General features: G+C 54.7%; 9 non-coding genes across 9 annotated transcripts in view; all 9 read left to right on the forward strand.

Moving 5' to 3' along the window:
• LOC144489134 (5S ribosomal RNA) overlaps window positions 1-102 on the forward strand; it is a 119-nt gene extending 17 nt beyond the window's left edge. Inside the window, exon 1 of the ribosomal RNA XR_013496872.1 lies at window positions 1-102. This exon is cut by the window's left edge and continues 17 nt beyond it. This is a non-coding gene — a ribosomal RNA (5S ribosomal RNA).
• A 916-nt stretch (window positions 103-1,018) lies between these two features.
• LOC144489135 (5S ribosomal RNA) lies at window positions 1,019-1,137 on the forward strand. The gene has a single exon (XR_013496873.1). It is a non-coding gene; the product is annotated as a 5S ribosomal RNA (ribosomal RNA).
• A 311-nt stretch (window positions 1,138-1,448) lies between these two features.
• LOC144489170 (5S ribosomal RNA) lies at window positions 1,449-1,567 on the forward strand. The gene has a single exon (XR_013496907.1). It is a non-coding gene; the product is annotated as a 5S ribosomal RNA (ribosomal RNA).
• A 317-nt stretch (window positions 1,568-1,884) lies between these two features.
• Window positions 1,885-2,003, forward strand: LOC144489136 (5S ribosomal RNA). Its single transcript, XR_013496874.1, has one exon. It is a non-coding gene; the product is annotated as a 5S ribosomal RNA (ribosomal RNA).
• Window positions 2,004-2,314: 311 nt separating this feature from the next.
• LOC144489137 (5S ribosomal RNA) lies at window positions 2,315-2,433 on the forward strand. Its single transcript, XR_013496875.1, has one exon. It is a non-coding gene; the product is annotated as a 5S ribosomal RNA (ribosomal RNA).
• A 920-nt stretch (window positions 2,434-3,353) lies between these two features.
• Window positions 3,354-3,472, forward strand: LOC144489138 (5S ribosomal RNA). The gene has a single exon (XR_013496876.1). It is a non-coding gene; the product is annotated as a 5S ribosomal RNA (ribosomal RNA).
• Window positions 3,473-3,783: 311 nt separating this feature from the next.
• Window positions 3,784-3,902, forward strand: LOC144489140 (5S ribosomal RNA). Its single transcript, XR_013496878.1, has one exon. It is a non-coding gene; the product is annotated as a 5S ribosomal RNA (ribosomal RNA).
• Window positions 3,903-4,216: 314 nt separating this feature from the next.
• LOC144489141 (5S ribosomal RNA) lies at window positions 4,217-4,335 on the forward strand. The gene has a single exon (XR_013496879.1). It is a non-coding gene; the product is annotated as a 5S ribosomal RNA (ribosomal RNA).
• Window positions 4,336-4,646: 311 nt separating this feature from the next.
• LOC144489171 (5S ribosomal RNA) lies at window positions 4,647-4,765 on the forward strand. The gene has a single exon (XR_013496908.1). It is a non-coding gene; the product is annotated as a 5S ribosomal RNA (ribosomal RNA).
• The last annotated feature ends 235 nt before the right edge of the window (window positions 4,766-5,000 follow it).

The raw sequence follows: 5,000 nt of genomic DNA on the forward strand, positions 1-5,000 counted from the left end.
TCTGAAAACGCCCGATCTCGTCTGATCTCGGAAGCTAAGCAGACTCAGGCCTGGTTAGTACTTGGATGGGAGACCGCCTGGGAATACCAGGTGCAGTAGGCTTTTGCTGCCAGCAGAGGCTGCCCACAACACACGGTCACCGCAGCCTCGGCCCAGAGGCAGGCAATCTTTTGGCTGCTCCCTCAGCCTGGCTTTGCCAGGACATTCAGCTGCTACGGTCTTGCCCCTTGGGTGCTTCCTCAGGTGAAAGACAGACAGGTGGCTGGTAAAGGCGGCTGAGGGACTTCAATGGTGCATTTTGGGAGATGTCAGACCAGCAGTATCTACCAAGAAGTGGGAAGCGGAAGGTCTGGTATCTCAGTGCATTTTGGGAAAACTCAGACAAGCAATATCCACCAAGAAGTGGGAAGTGGAAGGTCTGGTATCTCAGTGCATTTTGGGAAAAGTCAGGCAAGCAATATCCACCAAGAAGTGGGAAGCGGAAGGTCTGATGTCACAGTGCATTTTGGGAAAAGTCAGGCAAGCAATATCCACCAAGAAGTGGGAAGCGGAAGGTCTGATGTCACAGAGTGGTTATCCCCAAACACTACATTAGTGTTTCCCTCCCTCCCTCCTCCTCTGACCAAAAAAAAAAGGCCACTGTGAGAAGGTAAAAGTGAAGGGAAGAGTTTTAAAATTTTTTTGAAAATCATTCAAATGGTGCTTGAAATGTCAGTGATTGGGATTAAGTATTGCACGTGAGAGATGTGGGAGATCCGTGCAGCTTCTAGCGTCTCGGATGACTACGTCTGCTGCTACATTCAACGACATTCAGCTGCTACGGTCTTGCCCCTTGGGCGCTGGCTGAGCTGAAAGACAACCACGCCTCGCAAGGACGTGAAAAGCGGCGAGAGGGAGAGAGAGCACAAAGGAGGAGGAGGAGGAGGAGGAGGAGAGAGGGAAAAGAATTGCCATGAGCGGCAAAGAAGAAGCGGCTGAGCTATGAGACTTGAATTAGCCAGAAAGCAGGGCAGTCAATGCCTACGGCCATACTAGTCTGAAAACGCCCGATCTCGTCTGATCTCGGAAGCTAAGCAGACTCAGGCCTGGTTAGTACTTGGATGGGAGACCGCCTGGGAATACCAGGTGCAGTAGGCTTTTGCTGCCAGCAGAGGCTGCCCACAACACACGGTCACCGCAGCCTCGGCCCAGAGGCAGGCAATCTTTTGGCTGCTCCCTCAGCCTGGCTTTGCCAGGACATTCAGCTGCTACGGTCTTGCCCCTTGGGCGCTGGCTGAGCTGAAAGACAACCACGCCTCGCAAGGATGTGAAAAGCGGCGAGAGGGAGAGAGAGCACAAAGGAGGAGGAGGAGGAGGAGGAGGAGAGAGGGAAAAGAATTGCCATGAGCGGCAAAGAAGAAGCGGCTGAGCTATGAGACTTGAATTAGCCAGAAAGCAGGGCAGTCAATGCCTACGGCCATACTAGTCTGAAAACGCCCAATCTCGTCTGATCTCGGAAGCTAAGCAGACTCAGGCCTGGTTAGTACTTGGATGGGAGACCGCCTGGGAATACCAGGTGCAGTAGGCTTTTGCTGCCAGCAGAGGCTGCCCACAACACACGGTCACCGCAGCCTCGGCCCAGAGGCAGGCAATCTTTTGGCTGCTCCCTCAGCCTGGCTTTGCCAGGACATTCAGCTGCTACGGTCTTGCCCCTTGGGCGCTGGCTGAGCTGAAAGACAACCACGCCTCGCAAGGATGTGAAAAGCGGCGAGAGGGAGAGAGAGCACAAAGGAGGAGGAGGAGGAGGAGGAGGAGGAGGAGAGAGGGAAAAGAATTGCCATGAGCGGCAAAGAAGAAGCGGCTGAGCTATGAGACTTGAATTAGCCAGAAAGCAGGGCAGTCAATGCCTACGGCCATACTAGTCTGAAAACGCCCGATCTCGTCTGATCTCGGAAGCTAAGCAGACTCAGGCCTGGTTAGTACTTGGATGGGAGACCGCCTGGGAATACCAGGTGCAGTAGGCTTTTGCTGCCAGCAGAGGCTGCCCACAACACACGGTCACCGCAGCCTCGGCCCAGAGGCAGGCAATCTTTTGGCTGCTCCCTCAGCCTGGCTTTGCCAGGACATTCAGCTGCTACGGTCTTGCCCCTTGGGCGCTGGCTGAGCTGAAAGACAACCACGCCTCGCAAGGATGTGAAAAGCGGCGAGAGGGAGAGAGAGCACAAAGGAGGAGGAGGAGGAGGAGGAGGAGAGAGGGAAAAGAATTGCCATGAGCGGCAAAGAAGAAGCGGCTGAGCTATGAGACTTGAATTAGCCAGAAAGCAGGGCAGTCAATGCCTACGGCCATACTAGTCTGAAAACGCCCGATCTCGTCTGATCTCGGAAGCTAAGCAGACTCAGGCCTGGTTAGTACTTGGATGGGAGACCGCCTGGGAATACCAGGTGCAGTAGGCTTTTGCTGCCAGCAGAGGCTGCCCACAACACACGGTCACCGCAGCCTCGGCCCAGAGGCAGGCAATCTTTTGGCTGCTCCCTCAGCCTGGCTTTGCCAGGACATTCAGCTGCTACGGTCTTGCCCCTTGGGTGCTTCCTCAGGTGAAAGACAGACAGGTGGCTGGTAAAGGCGGCTGAGGGACTTCAATGGTGCATTTTGGGAGATGTCAGACCAGCAGTATCTACCAAGAAGTGGGAAGCGGAAGGTCTGGTATCTCAGTGCATTTTGGGAAAACTCAGACAAGCAATATCCACCAAGAAGTGGGAAGTGGAAGGTCTGGTATCTCAGTGCATTTTGGGAAAAGTCAGGCAAGCAATATCCACCAAGAAGTGGGAAGCGGAAGGTCTGATGTCACAGTGCATTTTGGGAAAAGTCAGGCAAGCAATATCCACCAAGAAGTGGGAAGCGGAAGGTCTGATGTCACAGAGTGGTTATCCCCAAACACTACATTAGTGTTTCCCTCCCTCCCTCCCTCCTCCTCTGACCAAAAAAAAAAGGCCACTGTGAGAAGGTAAAAGTGAAGGGAAGAGTTTTAAAATTTTTTTGAAAATCATTCAAATGGTGCTTGAAATGTCAGTGATTGGGATTAAGTATTGCACGTGAGAGATGTGGGAGATCCGTGCAGCTTCTAGCGTCTCGGATGACTACGTCTGCTGCTACATTCAACGACATTCAGCTGCTACGGTCTTGCCCCTTGGGCGCTGGCTGAGCTGAAAGACAACCACGCCTCGCAAGGATGTGAAAAGCGGCGAGAGGGAGAGAGAGCACAAAGGAGGAGGAGGAGGAGGAGGAGGAGAGAGGGAAAAGAATTGCCATGAGCGGCAAAGAAGAAGCGGCTGAGCTATGAGACTTGAATTAGCCAGAAAGCAGGGCAGTTAATGCCTACGGCCATACTAGTCTGAAAACGCCCGATCTCGTCTGATCTCGGAAGCTAAGCAGACTCAGGCCTGGTTAGTACTTGGATGGGAGACCGCCTGGGAATACCAGGTGCAGTAGGCTTTTGCTGCCAGCAGAGGCTGCCCACAACACACGGTCACCGCAGCCTCGGCCCAGAGGCAGGCAATCTTTTGGCTGCTCCCTCAGCCTGGCTTTGCCAGGACATTCAGCTGCTACGGTCTTGCCCCTTGGGCGCTGGCTGAGCTGAAAGACAACCACGCCTCGCAAGGATGTGAAAAGCGGCGAGAGGGAGAGAGAGCACAAAGGAGGAGGAGGAGGAGGAGGAGGAGAGAGGGAAAAGAATTGCCATGAGCGGCAAAGAAGAAGCGGCTGAGCTATGAGACTTGAATTAGCCAGAAAGCAGGGCCGTCAATGCCTACGGCCATACTAGTCTGAAAACGCCCGATCTCGTCTGATCTCGGAAGCTAAGCAGACTCAGGCCTGGTTAGTACTTGGATGGGAGACCGCCTGGGAATACCAGGTGCAGTAGGCTTTTGCTGCCAGCAGAGGCTGCCCACAACACACGGTCACCGCAGCCTCGGCCCAGAGGCAGGCAATCTTTTGGCTGCTCCCTCAGCCTGGCTTTGCCAGGACATTCAGCTGCTACGGTCTTGCCCCTTGGGCGCTGGCTGAGCTGAAAGACAACCACGCCTCGCAAGGATGTGAAAAGCGGCGAGAGGGAGAGAGAGCACAAAGGAGGAGGAGGAGGAGGAGGAGGAGGAGAGAGGGAAAAGAATTGCCATGAGCGGCAAAGAAGAAGCGGCTGAGCTATGAGACTTGAATTAGCCAGAAAGCAGGGCAGTCAATGCCTACGGCCATACTAGTCTGAAAACGCCCGATCTCGTCTGATCTCGGAAGCTAAGCAGACTCAGGCCTGGTTAGTACTTGGATGGGAGACCGCCTGGGAATACCAGGTGCAGTAGGCTTTTGCTGCCAGCAGAGGCTGCCCACAACACACGGTCACCGCAGCCTCGGCCCAGAGGCAGGCAATCTTTTGGCTGCTCCCTCAGCCTGGCTTTGCCAGGACATTCAGCTGCTACGGTCTTGCCCCTTGGGCGCTGGCTGAGCTGAAAGACAACCACGCCTCGCAAGGATGTGAAAAGCGGCGAGAGGGAGAGAGAGCACAAAGGAGGAGGAGGAGGAGGAGGAGGAGAGAGGGAAAAGAATTGCCATGAGCGGCAAAGAAGAAGCGGCTGAGCTATGAGACTTGAATTAGCCAGAAAGCAGGGCAGTCAATGCCTACGGCCATACTAGTCTGAAAACGCCCAATCTCGTCTGATCTCGGAAGCTAAGCAGACTCAGGCCTGGTTAGTACTTGGATGGGAGACCGCCTGGGAATACCAGGTGCAGTAGGCTTTTGCTGCCAGCAGAGGCTGCCCACAACACACGGTCACCGCAGCCTCGGCCCAGAGGCAGGCAATCTTTTGGCTGCTCCCTCAGCCTGGCTTTGCCAGGACATTCAGCTGCTACGGTCTTGCCCCTTGGGCGCTGGCTGAGCTGAAAGACAACCACGCCTCGCAAGGATGTGAAAAGCGGCGAGAGGGAGAGAGAGCACAAAGGAGGAGGAGGAGGAGGAGGAGGAGGAGAGAGG

This window comes from Mustelus asterias, unplaced genomic scaffold, assembly GCF_964213995.1.
Source record: "Mustelus asterias unplaced genomic scaffold, sMusAst1.hap1.1 HAP1_SCAFFOLD_2008, whole genome shotgun sequence".
Lineage (NCBI taxonomy): Eukaryota > Metazoa > Chordata > Chondrichthyes > Carcharhiniformes > Triakidae > Mustelus > Mustelus asterias.